The sequence below is a fragment of the Loxodonta africana genome, chromosome 5 (genome assembly GCF_030014295.1).
Source record: "Loxodonta africana isolate mLoxAfr1 chromosome 5, mLoxAfr1.hap2, whole genome shotgun sequence".
NCBI lineage: Eukaryota > Metazoa > Chordata > Mammalia > Proboscidea > Elephantidae > Loxodonta > Loxodonta africana.
In genome coordinates this window covers 77,698,438-77,719,341 of record NC_087346.1, presented here as the reverse complement: position 1 = coordinate 77,719,341, position 20,904 = coordinate 77,698,438, and positions in this window count along the sequence as shown.

Below are 20,904 nucleotides of genomic sequence, written 5' to 3'. Positions count from 1 at the left end.
GCTGTCTGGCTCAGCCCTGTCCGCCCTTGACCGCACTCCCTCCTCACTTTTCCTGTGCACATTCTCCCCAGTGACAAGGACACACCAATATTTGAATGCACTTTAGTTGAACCCTTGCTGTTAAGGACCTGTCACTTGTGGAGTTTTACCTTTCAGGATTCTGGGCCGTCAGTACTCATTGTCACCTAGATCACATGTCTTTTTCAAAGAGTCCCATGTCCTTCACATACCAAACATACTTCAGTACTTCACCTTCTTCCAGAAGGTTGCTGCTGTTAATAGGAGGTGGCAGCTGTTAGTGGTTCATGTTAATCCTGTTCAGAGCTTCAAGATTGAAAAAGGAAAACACTTTCTCCAGCACAAACAACTACAGTTAGTTTTAAGCCAGCAGGCTTCAGTTGTTTGAATTGTGGCTTGACCTGTGCCTTTTAGAATAAGCAAAGTAAATTTTTTCCCCTGAAATTTTGCTTAGTGACAAATTTAAATTAATACCATGAGTTGAAGACTTTACTATAATTCTCCTACACAATCATCCTTCTTCCCCATACAAGATTAATCATGATTTTAAGTGCAGCTTATTTTTTTTTTTTATAATTTAATACGGATTTACTTTATGCCAGGCACTGTTCTAAGTACTTCAGTAAAGTATGACATATAAAACTCCAGAAACCCTTTGATTCAAGTTCAGTTGTTAGCTCCCATTTTACAGATGAGGAAGCTGCTTCACAGACTAGCCAAAAGTCACAAAGTAAGCGCTGGAGCCAAGATTCAAATCTAAGTATTCTGCTTCCTGAGCCTTGGTTTGCTCAAAACCATTATGCAATGTTGGCCCCACCTGAGTAGGATTTCACCTGCGTGGCAAAGTCACTTTGATAAAAAGCAATAAGGGAGCGAAGCACACCTCCATTCAGTCCATGAGGGTGACTTCTTGAACATGCAGATCTGATCATGATACTGGTGTAAAACGTTTAGTGATTGCTCATTGCCTGCGAGATAAAGTCTAAATCGCGGTGATGGCCTAAAAGGTTTTGCTTTCATCACCTGCCTCTCTATGTACATCTTTTGTCACCTGCCCCTGCCCTATTGATATTACTTGCTGCTCCCCAAATGGCCCATGCTGTTTCATTTGGCTTTGCAACCTTCAGATTTTCTACTGCAATCTTTTTCTCCTCTCCCTCAGCAGTCCACTAGGTAAGCTTGAGCACATCCTTCAGGACATCTCTCACACTTGTTCTTCTGTGAACCCTTCCCTGACTGTGAACCCTTACCCCCTCTGTGACCCTTTGCTACCAAAACATAGAACTATTATTCAAAATAATAATAGTTACCATGTTTAAGCTCACATATGTTAGGCACAGTGCTGAGCACTTCATATGTTTGGTGGGTATAAAATTCAAGCCACAAACACAGATATGGAAAACATGTAACTATTTCCTTTTGAAAATTGACCTTAATTTCCACATTGTACATTTTTCAACTGGGAGGTGGAAACTTAATATTAGCCAATTCAGGATCTCCTTCAGCTCCTGGGTTGCAACTGAGTTGTTAGGGGCAGAATGAAGTCAAGTCCAGGTGTGTGTGTGTTTATTGTAGGTTGATCATGAGGTTTGGTCTCCATTCACCATTTCCTCGTGCCAGTGTCTGCTGGGATGGTTGTGTCTACAGCTTCTGCAGATACATCAGGTATTTGTGTCCCCTTGGCTTTACCAGAAACACTTTGGCTCTTCTGAACCACTCAGGCTTGGGAGGATTGATGGAAAGCACGACGCTTTCTCCTACCCAGGCGTTTCGCTCCATGTGAGGATCCCAGCAACTGTGGGATGGAGCCAGCTCTCCAGACTCTTGCCTGGGGTCAGGTCCCAGATACTTTCTGCTCTCATATCCCTAAGCCTATCTTGAGTTTTTATCTTCCCCCATCTAGGACTCAGAGTCAGAGTTGTTCCAGCCTCTAAACCCCTTCACTTCCCTTCTTTAATTCCTTTGAGGAGAAAAACTGGCTCTGACTAATGGAGTATTCTTCCAAATCTTAAGTTTTATGCCTGGACTCTTTGTTATATGAGTTCTGCTGAGTCATCCCTTCCCTTGGTCAAAGAATGGCACTGATTAGAAGGAAAGACAAGGGCTACAAGGAAATTCAACAGGGGAAATAACAACAGTTAATATCTCACTATTACCCCCCCCCCCACACACACACTCAGTGATTATCTCATGTAATCGGCACACAATCCTTCTGCAGAAGGTGTAAGTATTCTTATTTTACAGAGGAAAAACTCAGTGAGCTTAATAAGATCAAGTAACTTTGCATGAAGCTAGCAAGCCTCACAATGGGCTCTTGAACTCAGTCTTCACTACCACACTGTACTGTTGGTATCACAGGGTACTGATATCTGAGTCTCCTACTGTACTGTGAGCTCCTTGGAGTCAGTGCTAGGGCCTCATCCATCTTGGAATTCCAATGCCTGGCACATGGTAGGTGCTTTATAAGTGGTATTTGAATTGGATGAGTCAAGGAGAGAGAAAGGAAAATAAGAAGGAGAAAAAATATGAATGGGAAAATTTCCTTATGTTAAGATATTCTGAAGCTTTCCGAATGATATTCTGTCAACTGAGAAATAAGTGGAATTGAAAGTTTGGTGGTATTATCCAAATCATGTCCAGAACTGAACTCTCCTTAGGTTATACTGCCAGGTTTTTCTAGGTAAAGAAATCAATTCCTGTGTCCAGAAAAGAAAAGGGTAGACTCTCCTTAATGACATAACAGTAGCCAGTGGGGATCTATCTTGTCATATGAACAGTGACCAGAACTGCTGACAGTTGTTATCAGCTAATGCCATAGTCCTACTTAAATTTTATTTATTTTCTAGAGATTATCACCCAAGGTACTGGTGGTATATAAATCGGATAACCTCTAGAATTTCACACCTTATATTATTTTTTTTTCTGAAAGTCCTCATTATACCATATTACATAAACCCTTCTGATAATAAATATCGTATTTATTAGACTGTGCATCTAGGTAGAGGATAAAGGTTTTAGGCTGTGACACGCTCAGGTTATAATCAAAGGCAAGGTTGCTCAATAACTATTTTTTTCTTCATAATTGTCTATCTACCTGCATTGTCCTTTATTTTTAGAATTTTCTTTATTTGATGTTGAAACAAGTGCTTCAACACGATAAAAATAAAACAATAAAGTTGATTATCTCCCCACCCTACCTTTCCCAGGCACTTATGTTAACCTGGTGTGTGTTCTTTCTTGTTATTTAATATATGTATTCAAGCACATATTCATATCTATAGTTTATTGATTTGTTTTTGTTTTTTTATATTCTCTCCACCACCCCCTCATCTTTTAGCTACTACTCTCATGCTTTTCCATTTTCCTCCTCCATCTCTTTTTTTCTCTCTCTTTCCCTTCTCTATTATTCATTTTTCTCCTTTTCAGTTTCTTTCTGTGATAGCTGGGGCATACCCAGGCTCTCTGAAAATTGAATTCACCCTCAAGACATGACACTCAGTGTTAGTTTTGAGTATTAACTTTATTCCTTGGATTGCCTTGCTCTCTTAGGAAACCTCGGCATTAGAAAGAAAAAGGGTGGGCAGAAAAGTAAGTTATTTGGCTGAAATATTTTAAAACCCAGGGGGCTTTTTAATTATTCAAATTATTTATTTATTTATATTTATTTTACACATTTTATTCCAAAAGTAAATCATACTGCCCCCCTTTTTTTTTTTAAATCTTCAAACTATATAGAAGTGTTTAAAGCAAAAGGTAAATTTTTATTTATCCTCCAGAATTCCTCTCCCTGCAATCCCACTCAACAGGAAGAGTTTAGTATTTCCTACCAGATGTTTTTGTGGACATTTATAAAGCATATATAATAACTACTATATGTGTATAGATGAGGCATTAGTGGTTAAGTGGTAGAATCTCACTTTACATGCAGGAGACCTGGGTTCCATTCCCAACTAATCAAAGAGCACAATGCTCAAGGCAGACATTCTTTACTAATTAAGCTGAACTACTATTTGATTTAAAGAAGACATCAGGGGATATTTTTGGTTTAAAGTTTAAAGATTACCTCAGGGCGTTAGTTTCAGGGATTTATCCAGACTCCATGGTTCCAGAAAGACTAGATTCCATGAGAATTAGAAAATCTGTTCTGTATTTTTCCCCTTTTGGTCAGGATTCTTCTATAGAAGGCACCATCCAGTTCTGGTCTCATGGCAAAGGAGACAGTTGTTCATGGAGACAATTAGCCACGTATTTCTTTTCCTCCTCCCTCCTATTCCTGACTCTCTTTCTTCTTCTGTTACTCCAGGCTAGTAGAGACCAATTGTGGTAACTTCGATGGCCGCTTGCAAGCTTTTAAGACCCCAGGCTCTTCAAAACAAACTAGGAGGTAGAATAGAAGCACTAAACACAATATTAGGCCAATTAACTGGGATGTACCTTGAAGCCATGACCCTAAACCTCCAAACAGGAAACCAAATCCCATGAGATGTTTGGTGGTTTTTTTTTTTTTGTAAAAATATATATCCCACAATATTTGTCAATTCAACTTTTTACAGGTATACAACTTAACTGACATCAACTGCATTAATCGGCTATACACCCATTACCCTTAATCAGGGAGAATTTTCCATCACTGTAAATGAAATCGCAGTGCCCCATAAGCACATCGTTCTTTTTAAATGCTGCATAATATGCTTTACGATTAATTTACCCATTTTTTCTACATGGACATGTAGGTTGCTTCCAATTTCCAGATGCATTTCTAATCTTTCCACCAAGACTTCGCCAAAAGAATGCTGTCAAGTCTTGTCTCCTTAATGACGTGGGGCTGCTGACTTGAGTAACTGTTCCTTAATCAGTGATCCCACAACACTGACAACATCCTTTGTCTCCCACTTTTCCATGAGGACAGAAACTTGCTGACTGTAGTCACCCTCTGAAGCTGTCCTTTGAAGTCTTTTTCTGCCTGTTTTGTTCCTGTCGTTGTTCTGTACTGTTTCCTTCCCTAAACTTTTGCTTCTCTAAAAAAAAAAAAAAATTTTTTTTTTTATGTTTACTTTTAATTTTGTAAATTTTACTTAAATTTACACAGGTTTGATGTAGAATCCCAAATCTGATCCACTAAGCCATGCACATTGCAGCTGGCTACTGTACTAATGTACATTTATAGCTGAACAAATAATAAATGAACATCCCTTTACCTAGCACTCCCCTCCGCTTTCCTCGGGTTGGACATCTGCAAGATTCTTAGTTACTTTATAACAGTCAATGCATAAAGGCCTTTACTTGGTACCCTAGTCCTGGAGCTACAAAGAATGAAAGAAAACACTAAGGTGCTTTTATCACAGTGAATCAGCTCCTAGCAGTAGAAGATGCCTTAAATAAGAAGAGGGGGTGAGGAAGGTGCCCAGTCAGAGGATTTGGGGACTCACTGGACTATTTAAGAGAAAAGACTATAATAAAAGGGTTAAAAGACGATTGAAAAGACTAACTCTGAGAAGCTGACAGAAATTATAGGGGTCCCTCCACCCCATGTTACAGTCAGCACTTTGTGGAAATACATTTTTTATTGAAGTTTGGCATGGTCTTTCTTATACGTATTTTCCTACATTAAATTTTCATTTTAACATTTTATTCACTGAGATGGCTGTTCACTTGTTTTTCCCATGTTGATGTAAGTAGTTCAAACGTTTATTAAAGCGAATATTATGTTACAGAAGCTATATAATATTCACTTCAACCAAAACACCCATTTAAGGGGGAAGCACACCATATGTTCTTGCTGATATTTTCTCTCTGGAGCAAACCATCTATGTTCAAGTGTGGTCTTTCTGGGTTGTATGCCGTTTTATATTCACCATGAAACAGTCTCTAAAACTTATTTTCAATATTCAACAGATATTGAGATTGTTTCTCTAAGGTGCCAATATCGGAAAAAAATACAAAGATGAACCAGAGAATTTTTTGTATGGTTGTGCCAAGAGGAAGAGTCAGTATTTTTTATTTTTAGGATATGTGTGTTTCAAATGGTTAGATTTTTCACATCAAGACTTCACTAATTTGCAATAATGGAAAAAATGCCAAACTGAATTGATTAGAAGTAATGGTATGACTGTTTCTAAGTGAAATTTAGTTCAATATTTTAAAGTGTAATACATACTATAAAACTGTAACCAAACCAAACCCATTGCCATCAAGTCGATTCCAACTCATAGCAACCCTGTAGGACAGGGAAAAACTGCCCCATAGGGTTTCCAAGGCTGTAAACCTTTAGGGAAGCAGACTGCCACATCTTTCTCCCATGGGGCAGCTGGGGGGTTCGAACCGCTGACCTTCTGATTAGCAGCCAAGTACTTAACCACTGTACCACCAGGGCTCCCTTTATAAAATAATATTTCTATAATATATACTTGTATAATATAAAAGCAGCTAAATTCATGAAAAGATCAATTCAGAGTCCATACTATAAATATGATTTCTATATAAATTTTCTTTAAACATGTAATTAATTAAATGTGTTAGACAAATGTAGATTAAATAATTCAAAGAATAATTGTTGAATCTAGAATTTAGAGATTGTAGAAGTAACCCAGAAACCCTGATGGCGTAGTGGTTAAGTGCTACGGCTGCTAACCAAAGGGTCGGCAGTTCAAATCCGCCAGGCGCTCCTTGGAAACTCTATGGGGCAGTTCTACTCTGTCCTATAGGGTCACTATGAGTCGGAATCGACTCCGACGGCAGTGGGTTTAGAAATAATCCTAAGTTTCTTGAGCTTTTTATTTTAAGAAAGTACTTATTCCCACAGGTTTCTCCTTACCTGTTAGACTTCGACATTATAGTGGAAGAACCAACTTCTCAACATGTACCTACAACATGAATTAGATGCATCTGAATTATACTAGATTCCCAATTAGCATATTCTAATTTGGTGTGATTTGAAATGTTTTTTTTTTTTTACGGGTTACCATCTTTATCTCAAACTGAAATTGAGGTTTATGGGTGGAAATATTTAAGAGTGTTGGGAGGAAAACGATGTGGCCCACGAATGTACAAAGTGCCTGTCCCGGCCACTGAGGCTGCCTGTCCTGTCACCACTCTTGGTTTGGTCTCATGACCAGCCTCCCGTCAGCACCTAGGGTGACCTTCCACACCTCACTTGTGTTCTCTGTGCACATTGCCAGAGACTTACTCCAGTCTCTCTCATCTTTTCCTCTCACCCACCCACTCCATCATCAGAGAAGGCATTTGGAGTGCAAAAGTGTGCCTTTTTAAAAGTGTAATTTTCAACCACAAATATTGTGTGATCTCACTTATAAGAAATAACAAGAATAGGTAAATGTATAGAAGCCAAAGTTTATTAGTAGTTATCAGGGAAGGAGGGGGAAAAAGGAATCATTGCTTAGGAAGCAGTGAATTTCTGTTTAGGGTGAGGGGGAATTTAGCAATGATTTTTTTTTTTTTTATGGGTGATGGTTGCACAACATGATTAATGTCACTAAATCATACACCTGAAAAAAATTTTTTTAAGTATAAATTTTATGGTATGTGAATTATAACTCAATAAAGGTACAAAAAACAAACCCATCATGACTCGAAACAAAAGAAAAAGTGTGGGAATAACAGGGCCCCGAACGGCCACACATGCCTTCATTTATCTCTAAGAGCTGCTGTGTACTTTTTACTGCCTCACAAAATATTTTAGCTTTAAAAAAAAAAACTCTTAATATACTTGTTTTCATTTTTTAAAAAACCACGTTGGATTCTAATATAATGCACTGTTTTGGAGAGCAATATTAACACAGGGGATTAAAGGGCAGTATGACTTTATAGACACCGTCTTTAATAAGTGCCTTGGAATTTATACATATATGCATTTGATATCTGTAATAGTTTCAGGGTTGTTTAATAGTTATGCTTTGTGAAGGAAATAAAGGACCATTTTGCAAAAGGAGAACTGAGGTTCCAGGTGAGAGAACTCATGAAGAGAGCCACTGGTATAACTTTGTATGGCCGCTGAGATTTCGTCACTGCGTGGCTCATCCTTGATCTCATGAGACAGGCTGTTTTTCTTTCATGTACAAATATCTGATGATGCCTCTAAATTTCAGATACAATTTTTAAAAGTATATGGAAGTATTTTTCCAGAATCTGTGGTACAACAGAAGCCCAGGAGCCTTCAGTCATAGTGATGAATCTCACTGTAATGCAGGCTGTGTGGGTGGTGAGATTTGGACCCACATCACCAATTTAAAGTGATGTTTCACACAGGAATAGAAGGATCTGTACACCCTTATGCGATTCCACCTAACCCCGAGCACTTAGAAAACAAGATAAAGAAGCAGTAAGAGAGGAAGGAGCCTTATCTGTTTTGCCTACAGAGCTCCTGGCTGTGGTCTCCAGCTATTTATTTCCTCAACATGGTGGCTGCAGCAATGCTGTGTGGGTTGACTGCTCCTTCAAAGCTCACATTCTGGGCATCACCTAACCTCCTCCCAGAATGAGGCTCCCACAGGACAGATTACTTGCTAATGCTGCCTACCTGCTTCCAACACCTAGCAACAGTGTTTGCGGGTACTCCCTTGACTTTGTGACAGGTTTGTATGAGCTTGTGATAGCACATTTAAAACAAAATTATAACTTTAAGGAGGATATTACCTTATGGGGGAAGGGGAGATGACATGTGAAAGCAATTAAGAAAGGTACTCTCTGAGGTCAAATTTGCCTCCCTTGAAAAGAGGCTGGTAGAGCCCGTTGAAGAAAGATGAAATTGAAAAGAGTATCGTATTCCTTAGGAAAATTAACTGGCCACCTATGTCATAAATGCCAAACATGCAAAAACAAACCCAAAAGTTTGCAAGGCTGAATCGAAAATCTCCAAAAAGATCAGTCATAACTGCTGAAATAATCACGTAAGTCCCCCACCCCCTCGATCAGATGCTCACAGAAACCAAAAGGGAGTGGGGAGGAAGGTTTTATGGCCTTAGATCAGCAACAACCCGAAATGCTCAGTTTGACTTATACTGAAAAGAGGACATGCTGAGAAAAAAAAAAAAAATTATTTTCCTTGTAATGTGAGCTTTTTTTTTTAACTGTGAACTTTTTACCTTGCTTCATTCATGCTTCATTTGATCAATTACTAACTGTATAGCTTCTGAAAAGTGAGCATGGTCTTCTTAAAATTGATATTTTGATTTTGGATTCCTCTTCATTTCAAAATGGGAAAGAAAAAAAGTTGATGGAGGGTGTGTGTGTGTGTGCCTGCGTGTGTGTTTTGGTCCCCTTATTACCACAAAGACAGGAGGATGTTGACTGCAGAGGGGAGGGAGAAGCCCCACTCCTCCATCCCGGAATCCGTTTGCGAACCTTAGGGAGCCTTTGCCATTGAAATGCAAATCCCGTCCTGAGCGCCTGGGCCAATCCCGGAGGCTTCCTGTGGGATTACCTGGTGGCAAGCGCAGGGCGAGCGCGGTGCGAGCTGGAGCCCTTCGGCGCGACAGGCTGCAGGGCGCGGGGGTGCGGGGCCCCCGCGGCCAGGGAGACGTAGTGGTCGGGCGCCCCCGCGGCCTCCGCGCCCCCGCGCAGCCCGATTCAGCCCGCTCGAGCCAGGCAACGCGGGTCCGCAGCTCCGCAGCCGCAGCCGCAGTAGCCGGGGCGCGGCGCGCAGGGCGCGGTAGAGCCGCCCATTGTTGAGCGCGGCGAGCGCCGCCGGCGATGCTCCGCGCCGCCTCCTCCGAGCGGCGGCGAGGTTTGAACTTGGCGTCGGCTCGGCACTGGAGCCCCGCGAGGCCCGGGGGCGGCGGCGGCCCGGCGAGCTGCGATGGTGAGTGTGGGGCTCCGGGCCGCTTTTGAAGGAGGGAGAGTGGGTGCACGACAGCCTACTTTCTAAAGGGTGTCTGTTTCGCTCTCTGAGGACGGTGTTCCAGGTTTGGGCTTTCACTGCCAGCAGCCGGCCTGATGGGGGGCAGGTGGCGTGCTCCGAGGGACTCCTAGGCCTTTGCCTTTTTATTAGGGAGGTGGAAGCTGCCACTCCAACAGGAAAAGAATTGTTAATTATTGGCAGCATGAAAAGTTTTGAGAAGAAATGATCTGTGAAATATTTTAATTTTGATAAATTGCTTTCCGCAAGGACCCCTACTGAGTTGAAAGCTCCTTGCCTTTCTGAATTTTCCTAGATTTGTTTCTGTAGGAGAAAACCTCAAGTGCGCTTGTCCGGGGCACGCCTCCCCCAGCCCGCCTTCCCCCTCCCACTCCCCAGTGGCTCCAAATTTTACGACACATTTTTTGTTTAAGTGTGTGCCTGTGTCATGCAGCAAAAATTAAATCATGCACGTGAAATTATACCTGACACATGCTTTACTGTGAATTGCTTCGCGGGGGTTGGGGGTTTTATAAAACTTCAACACATGTAACATCCTCTGGAGGTGGGCGTGGGATATATTCTTTTCTCCGCTGTATTTTGGTATTGCATTTTTATTTTTTAATCGTAGTGTTACGGAGTGCTGTACACGGAGTCTTTTGTACTGGGTTTGAATGGGCGCCCACATGCATGTAATGTCCACGGAGAGATTTCTGTGAGATACCAGGCTGCGGTGGAAAGCTTAGCACAGAGCCTTCCAAAGACTTCTGTGCATTGGCTGTGTCTAATTAGTTAATATTTAAAGACAGTTAAATTACCGTTTCTAGGTGAAAGTACCTTGGTCAGATATACGGCCAAATCTTCCCTCAAAGAATTTCTCTAGAAATTGGTGTAAATTTTCATTGATTTTGGTGGTTATTTTTGTCTTTTAAAATAATATTTTTTTTTTTATTATAAAAATGTTACATGATCACTGGAGAAAAGGTAGAATATAGTGTATATAAAAAGAAGTAACTGCTTTTTATGACGTTAACACTTAACGTTTCCTTTGCTAAGGCCTAGTTCCTCATAGAAGCCTAGTCATTTGAAAGCTTTGCCACTATGGACGTCTTCTTTTTCATTGCTAAGAAACTTGGTTTAGGAACTAAAACTAGGAATTGACAAGGAAATAAGTTTATACTTAAAAAAAAAGTTATAACTAACAGTAACTTGTTCACATTGTTTATGGGTTGCAACAGAATTTATTGTGGCAATTTCTCTTGAACCAACTTCCCACATCTGCTCCTGGCAAATGGTTTCTGTTTGCATAGACTGTTTTGTAAATACATCTCCCTACCATTAAGGCCAAGTGCCCAAACACATACCCCTTTCTAGTGCTTGTAGCTAGGCTCGTAGAGTTAATATTTTTATTGGTTTCTAGATCAGAACTTCCTCACTGTATGTTTGATAAAACCCTGGAGAAGGTAACCAAGGGATGTCGTAGAGAATTTACTTCCCTGGAGATTTTAAGAATAGAATAAACATCCATCTGTCTAGAATGGTTACAGTGCACACTGCCTGGATAAAGGAAGACTAGGTCACCTCTCAGAACCTCAAAACTGAGGAATTCTAAACAAATTCCTGCCCTCAGTAACCTAGGGCCAAAGGAAATAAATATTCCAAAAAGACACCTGAGCCCAGTATGGCCACTTGCTCAGTGAGGTGAAGCCTCTTTTGATTTATGTAGAACAAAGATCATTCCTTTGGTAAGAAAGATTTTAAATAATCCTTCAGCACTGCCAATCCTTTTGTGGTAAGGACAGAAAATCAACAGTGATTTAATTGCTTTCTAGGAAGCTATAGGTTGGATACAGTGTAAATTCTGTGATTTAAAATAAATGAATGATTCGATTCATGGGAATTAAAAATTCTCCCCAAAGGCAGGATGGGGTGTATGTGTAATAAACCTCTATACTAAGGATGGTGTGCCAGAGGGCTTTCTCCTTCTAACTCAGCACTCTTCATTATCCTATCCTGTCTGTTAAAGCTGGTTACAAGTTTACATCAGCAATTTTACTTTCTTCTCTAAGCTCATTCTTGACTTTGCATTTTCACGTAGAAACCACATAGCACTTTTACTGAAACCAAGTAATCCTGTAACTTGGGTTGGAGTTTAGTGCCCTGGAGTCCAGCCAGCAGTAGCACAGTTTTGGTGGTTACTTTCAGAAAGTCGGGATTTCATGGGTTGCTGCTTCCTCTGCTCTCCTGTTTGACAGCAGTATCCTGTAATTCTAACCACTGTGTGACCTCAATTGCAGTGACACTTTCCTTCCTTTCTGTAGTGTCACTTGGACTGAAACTGCTACCCCCATTTCTCCCTGCAGGATCAATGAAAGGGGTTCACTTTCTAGGAAAGGTCATGTTAAAAAGAAAACTGGGAAGTCCGAGCTTCCTGGCTGGGTGGTTTTCCACATTGCTTGAATGAGCAGTGCCTCCACAGACCTAGACCTTTCAACTTGTCACATCTTCCATGCTAGTTTTCTTATGTTATAGTAACATCTGAAGAAGAGATTGGAATATGAAAGTTCATTCATTGATTCACCAAACAATTGCTATATGGGGGGCATTCGAGGAACTGGAGATGGGTTCTCTGCCCTCAGGGAACTGGCCATATAAGAGGGAAAATAAAAACATGATAATGAGCTAATGCCATTATGAGGGAGTAGAGTACATGGGTTAAGGACTTAGGTTTGTAAACATACACCGACCGTATGACCCAATGTTTCCGCGCCTAGGCGTTTGGCCCAGATACTTGAAAACAAATGTTCACAAATAGGCTTATATAGAATGTTCACAGCACCCTTCTTCATAATTGCCAACAACTAGAACAAGCCTATGCCCATCAACAGGAAAATGGATAAGCAAACTGTTATACATCCATACAATGGAATACTACTTAACCATCAAAACGAACAGGCTCGTGATACACACAGTAACCTGGATGAATCTCAAAAGCATTGTGTTAACTAAAAGAAGCCAGACACAAAAGAATACATAACATTTCTGTTTATGAAGTACTTGAACAGGCAAAGCTAGCTGGTGACAGTAGAAGTCAGAATGCGTGTCTATGGGGGTGGGGGTGGGATTGACTGGAAAGTGGTATGAAGGGATTTTCTGGAGGGATGGAAATGTTCTGTGTCTTGTTCTGAATGCTGGTTATGTAGGTATATACACCTGTCAAACCCCGCCCCACGTATCGAGTTGTCAAACCCCTTCCAGCTGAACACTGAAGATCTATGCATTTTATTGTGTAAAGTATTACCACAAATAGAAGAAAAAAGTTCTAGAGTTAGACAGACCAGGGTACCCTTACCATCTCTGCCTCTAGATGTATATTACCTTGGACAATTTATTAAATGCCTCTAAGTGAAAACATTGGGTAATAATAAAACATTTCCTTCATAGGGTTGTTGGGAGGATCAAATTAGATAATGATCTAAAGCATCTTAGGAAGAACTCAGTAAATGTCAGCTGTTATTTCCAGTTACGATAAATGTAATATGTGGTTTTGGTGTTGATGATAAATGTATTTACATCTACTTTTTTGTGAAACTCATGTCATTTATTTGAAGTTATCAAGGGTCTTATAACATATCAACAGCATTATATATATATATCTTTTTAATGGTTTTTTGTTTTTTTTTTGAGGTTGTAGGAGATTTAAACTTGAAGTTCTTACCATCTCATCAAAATACCGCTAGGGCTTTTCTTTATCAGCAGAGGTAGCCCTCAAAGAGAGGAAATACCCACCAGGCAAGCCCCTCTTTTCTTTGAGCAGTGATTTAATGATAGTAGTTGAAGCTGAACTCCCAGACTAAGCTCACAGCTTCCTTTGGGAATCTGGATGAGAGGTTTACATATTACATCCTTTTTCCACTTTGGAATCCACTCCGCAACAACTGTTTTTTTTTTTTTTTTTGAAGATGTAGATGAGGGGGAAAAAATCCTTTATTCTCGTATCAAGTTAATATGATGCTTTTTTTTTTCTTGAAGAGACAAATTATATATGCTTTCTAAGAAGGGAACAAATGACATAGAACTTGAATTTTCAGTAAAATACTTAGGACAGAGTGGTAATAAAACGATAATAATTTACTTATTCCATTAAGCTCCAGTTATTTTCTCAAGCTTAACGAAGTGTTTGAGAAAGATGTCATATACCTTGCTGACTCCGTAAGTGGTATTCTGTTATTGCATTGGTTTAATTATTCTGTAAACATTCATTACACATTTACTGAGAACTTACCACCCAAACCAACCCATTGTCATTCAGTTGATTCCGACTCATAGTGACCCTATAGGACAGAGTAGAACAGCTTCTATAGAGTTTCCAAGGAGCGCCTGGTGGATTTGAACTGCCAGCCTTTTGGTTAGTAGTTGTAACACTTAACCACTGTGCCACCAGGGTTTCCGAGAACTTACTAAACTCTCGGAATTCAATGATTAGTAAGACATTGTACACTTGAGGACGGTTAGACAGAGTCTCAGTGTGAATATGCGTACGGTTTTGCTGGAATTCTTTTCAGAGCAGGAGGACTCTGTCTTAGGCTAGTGTTTTTGGTTGGTTGGTTGAGTTTTGTTTGACTTAAGCCTTCTGCTTAAGGTAGAGGTTTATAATCCTGAATTTTTTTCGTTGATGCTATTAAACATCAGAATTTCTTGCTAAGGTTTTCTCTTGGGATCCCTTACTTAAAATAGCAACAACAAAATGGTCTTATATAAAGGCAGTGCAGTGTAGTGGAAAGGTCATAGACCATGGAGATAGGTAGATCTAGGTTTGCATCTGAGCTCTGCTACTACTAGCTCAGTAATTTAGGACAAGTTCTTAAATCTGTAAGCCTCAATTTCCTCATCCGCAAAATGGTGATAATGCTATATCTCTCTTAAAGCTTTTATAAGGATTAGATAACAAACTACATGTAAATATACCTAGCCTGGCACCTTGGGCGGGGGGGAACAAACTCACTGCTGTTGAGTCAATTCCAACTCATAGCGACCCTAGAGGACGGAGTGGAACTGCCCCATAAGATTTCCGAGGAGCACCTGGGGGATTCGAACTGCAGACCTTCTGGTTAGCAGCTGTAGCTTTTAACCACTATGCCACCAGGTTTTCCATAGCACTTGGAAGGTAGTCAATAATATTTATCAAGTACTTACTAAGAGTCAAACACTGCCTAGAAGTCTTCTTATATTGGCTGATTAAATCTTCCTCACATGCCCATTAGGTTGTTGTGTGCCGTTGATTCTGACTCACAGCAATTCTACATGACAGCTTAGAACTAACTGCCACATAAGGTTTCCTAGACTGTAATCTTGCCAGGTCTTTCCCCCCATGAAGCAGCTGGTGAGTTTGAACTGCCTACCTTTCAGTTAGCAGTGGAGCACTTAACCAGTGTGCCACTAGGGCTCCTTAGCACTATTATTATCCCCTTTTAAAGACCAGGTTACCAAAGCACAGTAAGATTAAATAACTTTCAATAGGTCATGAAGGAGCCAGGGTTGGAACCCAACACTCTCCTGCATGTCAACTGACAAAATTCATAGTAGATGTTATTACCTTTCCCTTATAGATAAAAATTATTTTAAGGTTTAATTATTGCGGGGGGAAGGGATTTAGCAGAGTCTATCGGGGTTTTTTTTTTTTTTTATTGGGGACTTGCAGGAAAGTTGTGTTTCATAATCATATATTAGGTGTGACTGTAGGTTCTTTGGTTGACAGAATACAGCACAGTGACATTCAGATAGACTAAAGGCCAAATTCTTTGTTTCTTATAGCTCTGAATAAGAGAAAGCTGCCAGGCAGGACCACAGGGACAGGGTCACAGCAAGCTGGAATACTAGAAGGCAGATTATGTATGGCAAGCGGGCTGGGTTTAGCTTGGTTTTGTGAGCTTCCTGTGGATTGGGTTTTTGAATAATCGTGGACCCAAAGAAAAAGGGGTAATCTCTGGGTGTTGGCTTCTGAGGTATGTGTATTGTAATTTAGGAGTGTTAGAGCCTGATAATAGAAGTAGTTGGGGTGTGGCCTAAGCTGCCCCAGAAGAGAAATTGAGTTTTTAGTCATGATCTCAAAACTGGGTTAAGACAATTTGTGAAATATTATAAGATGCTAATGAACTTGTCAGGTTCTTTCCCCGGCCTCTCAAAAGTTCAGCCTGTCCGTGGCCCCTTCTGACATTGTCCTTTATCTTCCCACCCCACCTCAGTGACTCCAGTTAAGAAGCGAGTTAATTAATCTGTGAACAGGAAATGTGAAGAACCAAGGCTGCCTCTTAGGATTTGACCGAGACTTTGGGAAGGCTGCCTAGGGATTGACATAGATGAGATTTTTTCTTGGTCTCCAAAAGGAAGGTAAGGTGAGAAACGTGCTGCAGATTACTGTTATAGTAACAGGAGAAGTAAACCGTTGACCCAAGATATTTTCTATTTCCATTGGCATTTTTTGAACTCCCAGATTCTGGAGAGCTCTAAGCCAGCACTTTAAATAGAAGTAAATCCCAAATTTTAATTTAATGATTTAATGAAAACTTGAAAATTTACTGATTTAATGAAAACTCAAAAATGTAAAATTGGCTAATTTTAAAAAAACAATTCGTAGATGCCCGGGGGAAACTGTAGTTACATAAACATATGGATGATAATATCTGTTTATGGAGTCCCTGGGTGGTGCAGACAGTTCAGCACTTGACTACTAGCTGGAAGCTTGGCAGTTTGAACTCACCCAGAGGCACCTCAGAAGACAGGCTTGGCGACCGCTTCCAGAAGGTCACAGCCTTGAAAACCTTGTGGAGCAGTTCTACCCTGCACTCATGGAGTTGCCACGAATGCTGATTCAGTGGTAGAATTCTTTCATCCATGCAGGAGACCCAGGTTCCATTTCTGGACAGTGTACCTCATGCACAGCCACCACCCATCTGTCACTGGGAGCTTGCATCAATGTGATGCTGAACAGGTTTTAGTGGCGCTTCTAGACTAAGATGGACTAAGAAGAAAGGCCTGGCAATCTGCTGCCTAAAATCAGCCATTGAAAACCCTATGCATCACAACAAAACACTGCCCCATTCTGTGCTGTCCCCATGATCAGATGGAGGGCAGCCTTTTGTTCCATTGTGCACGGGGTGGCCATGAGTTGGGGTCCAAGTTTATGCCAGCTGACAGCAACAATTGTCTATTCAGATATAAGCCTTTTCACTTAAAATTTGCCCTGAAATCCTGGTTGTTGGACAAGGTGCTCTAGATCAGTGGCCCCAACACAGGAGCATCTCCTTTGCCGTGCAATGTTGGCTCGGCAACTGGAATGTCAGGACGTTTCCTCAACCAAGAAAGTGGTACCAGGTCTATTTACTGACCCACCAAAGAGAAGCACGACCCAGCATGCACAATAGCTATCTCTGGAAGCAGTGGGCTGAAAGCAGGTGGTGGAAGAGGAGCCCCTTTGCAAAGTGTTGCTTATTGTCCCGTATTTGAAGAAATAACACTGTACCAATTCTGTCTCTCCAAGTGAGCCATATTATCTAAGAAAAAAGTGACAGGCAGATGAAACACTATTTTTGTTTTTGGTTAGAATTGTCAAGTTGGCCCCCAACTCGTGGTAACCCCGTGCACAGTGGAATGAAACTCCGCCCAGTCCTGCACCATCCTTGCAATCAGTTATGAATCAGAGTATTGTGATCCATACGTTTTCATTGGCTGATTTTTGAAAGTAGGTCACCAGGCCTTTCTTCCTTGTCTGTCTCAGTCTGGAAGCTCCGCTGAAACCGGTTCAGCATCTTGGCAACATGCAAGCCTCCTAAGGGCTCTGCATTCTGAAGGGGAGAAAAGAAATCTGGAAGAAAAACCTGCAACGATCTTAGCAAGCTGGCTGTCCCTAACAGCCTTGAGGCCTTGCACCAGGCTGCTTTGCTCTATGGAAGCTCCACTTGTCTTTTAGTCTGACTCACAATAGGCGTGCATGGCTAAAGTTAGGAGAATTGCAGGACTGTCACTTGAAGTCCTTCTCTGCCTCTTTAGCATCGCCTCCAGCCTCTTTCCCTCTAACATTAAGCCCTTTGTGTCGGTTCCCATGGTGACCTCTTCACTACTGGCAGCTGGAATGTGATAGTGAGAGGAGGCGGCCTCCCCTACTGAGCCAGGTCTGCTGGGGTGGAGGCCATTGATCCACAGCTGGATTTGTGAAATGGGGTCACACTCCAGTGCCTCCTCTTTGTCGTGGGTTCTGTACCTTTCCCAGGCTTGACATGTTGGGGCTGCAGTGGGAGGGGAGACGTGGGGCATCATACAGCTCGCAGGATATTTCCTGCACTAGACTCTCTCGCCTGGCTGTCCGGTGACCTGCCAAACTCCTGCCTGATGCCATCTGCTTCTATGTGTTAGTGCCCAGCAAAGGGGAAGGACCTGCTTGGCCCAGTCAGATAAAAATGGTCTCTCACTTCCCTACTTGCCTTCCCTTCAGCTTTTGTTCCCAACACCATCTGTTTATGAATTGTCATTGTTGTTAGCTGCTGTCGTGTTGGCTCCCAACTTGTGGACGCCGGAACTAATAGCTGCCTGCTCCTATACCATCCCCTTGGTGGGCTGCAGATCAGATCACTGTGGTCCACAGGGTTTTCATTGGCTGATTTGGGGGAGCAGATCACCAGGCCTTTCTTCCTAGTTTGGTTTAGTCTGGAAGCTCCACTGAAACTTGTTGATCATCACAGCAACACACAAGTCTCCAGTGACAGACGGGGTAGCCGCACATGAGATGCATTGGTTGGGAAATGAACCTGGGTTTCTGCATGGAAAGCGAGAATCCTACCAGTGAACCACCAATGTCCTCGCTAATAAGTTAGTCAGTGTGAAAAGGCCAGGCTCCAGTCTTGAAACTGGGATCAAAGGCAAGTTTTCAAGGCAGGGTCTCTACCCAGTCAGAAGACCAGGCAGGAACTGGGGGAATAGTGGGTGACTTGATCAAATGAGTAAGCCAGCAGCCCATTCCTGAACATGAAGTTCAAGATGAGAGCAAAACTAGCTAAGAATTTGTCTTGAAATAATCTTCTGAGATACTGTTTGAAAGCTGTTGTGTGTGTTTTTTTTTTAAATATATATAATTTATTTTGTTGTTGTTGAGAATATACACAGCAGAATATACACCAGTTCAACATGTTTGAGGCTTTTTAAAATCTTTCTCATTTGGAGTCAAATTGGAATCCCTGGGGTGATACAAACAACTAACACACTCGGCTGCTGATCGAAAGGTTGGAGGTTCGAGTCCACCCAGAGGTGTCTGTGTAGAAGCGCCTGGCTAGCTACTTCCAAAAAGCCAGCCGTTGAAAACCTTATGAAGCACAGTTGTACTCTGATGCCCATGGAGTCAGAGTCAACTCAACAGCAGTTGGTGTTTTTATATAACCAAAGGAAAGGCAAAATGATGGGAATAAGTAGCAACTCAGTCCATGGAACCAGAGTTACAAACACCTTGAAAAGGTGTACTGTAAACTTCCGACTTACTTTTTCCACAAATTGGCTGCATTTTGGTATCATGCGTCCCATACAAACTGTGTTTCCAAAGGCTACAAAACAACAGCTGGGGAAAGCTTAGGAGACAGAGTCCCTACTTAGAATGATAGCAAAGGTTGGGAACGTTTAGGTTTGAGAATTTGGAGACATTTAAATAGCATGGAATGTCTATTATCTACCCTAAAAAGCAGAATGAATCTTGGAAATTGTGGACACAAATGCAGTTGGCACAAGCTTTAAAAAAAGTGCATGTGAGCTTTTCTCTAAGTCCCTATAATCCTCTTGGGCAAAGTAAGGATTAGGCCTCCCCCACAAACAAGGGAGTGAGTTCCTTTTCGCTAAGGTTCTTCAAAAAAAAAAAAAGAAGTTTTCCCCAAATGAACCACAATCTCCATTTACATTTTTAATGTCCACCCTACTTCTCTAGGCAGGTCTAGGACAGGAGCAACTTATTTGCATGTAGGTAGGAATGAGAAGCCCTGGCTCCCACAGAGGGCATTGGGACCCCCCAGGTCTTTCCAGAGTCCCTCCACCTCCTCCCTTCTGCAGGAGAAGGGTCTCTCACCTCACAGTTTGAGGTAAGAAGGACTCAGGCTTTAAAAAAAAAAAAACTGGTCCCAAGCACATTATTGTTTTTTAAACAGCCATAAAGATACGTACACTGAGGTGCCATCCCAACTATTCCTGAGACTCCATTTAGTGAGGGGTGGCCTCTGGAGTAACTCCTGAGGCTAATTCTGTATTCCGTGACACCTGAGGAGCCCAGCAGTCACAGGGTCATCTGTGCTAGTGTTTCCAGAGGGCCCAGGCAATGGCCCGTATTTCCTAGTCTTATATGCGTGACAAGCACCACATGGAGTTAAATAGTTATCTCTCTCCTGAAATGCTTTGGGTTTTTGCAGTTTCTCCTTTTAAGGAATTAACCCATCATCTTACCCATTGCACTCCTTGGGGATTTCCCACATTCATCTCTCTCATATTCACTAGGGGCGAATAATAATAGCTTCCATCTTGTAGTGGTTATCATGCACCAGGCTGATTGAATCATCACAGCAACACTGGTCTATAATACTCCACCCCTATGAACATTAAAGCGACTTACCCGTAGCTATACAGAGAGGGCCTGTAATGGGTCCCCTGGCTGCTGGTCCATTAAAAAAACAATTACTAATGCCAAATACCTAGTAGGTGATACAGCCAGAATAGGAACCCAGGGAGCTGGCCCCAGAACCCACACGCTGTATACACATATAACCTCCCATTTATCAATTTGTTGTAAGATCTGGACTCTGAGTGTTTGTAGCTAGAAGCACACTGCTCCAATGTTGAAGAAATCATCAGTTAACTATAAACCTTGCCTGAGAGCTCTTGGTTTTCATGTCCACTTGTTCTGGGCTAGCTGTGTCATAGCGTTTAGTGGCTTGAGGGATTGATAGTCAAAAGCAAATCTAAAGCAGAGTAATATTTATTAGGTAAGTTAAAAGATTGGGCTAGTC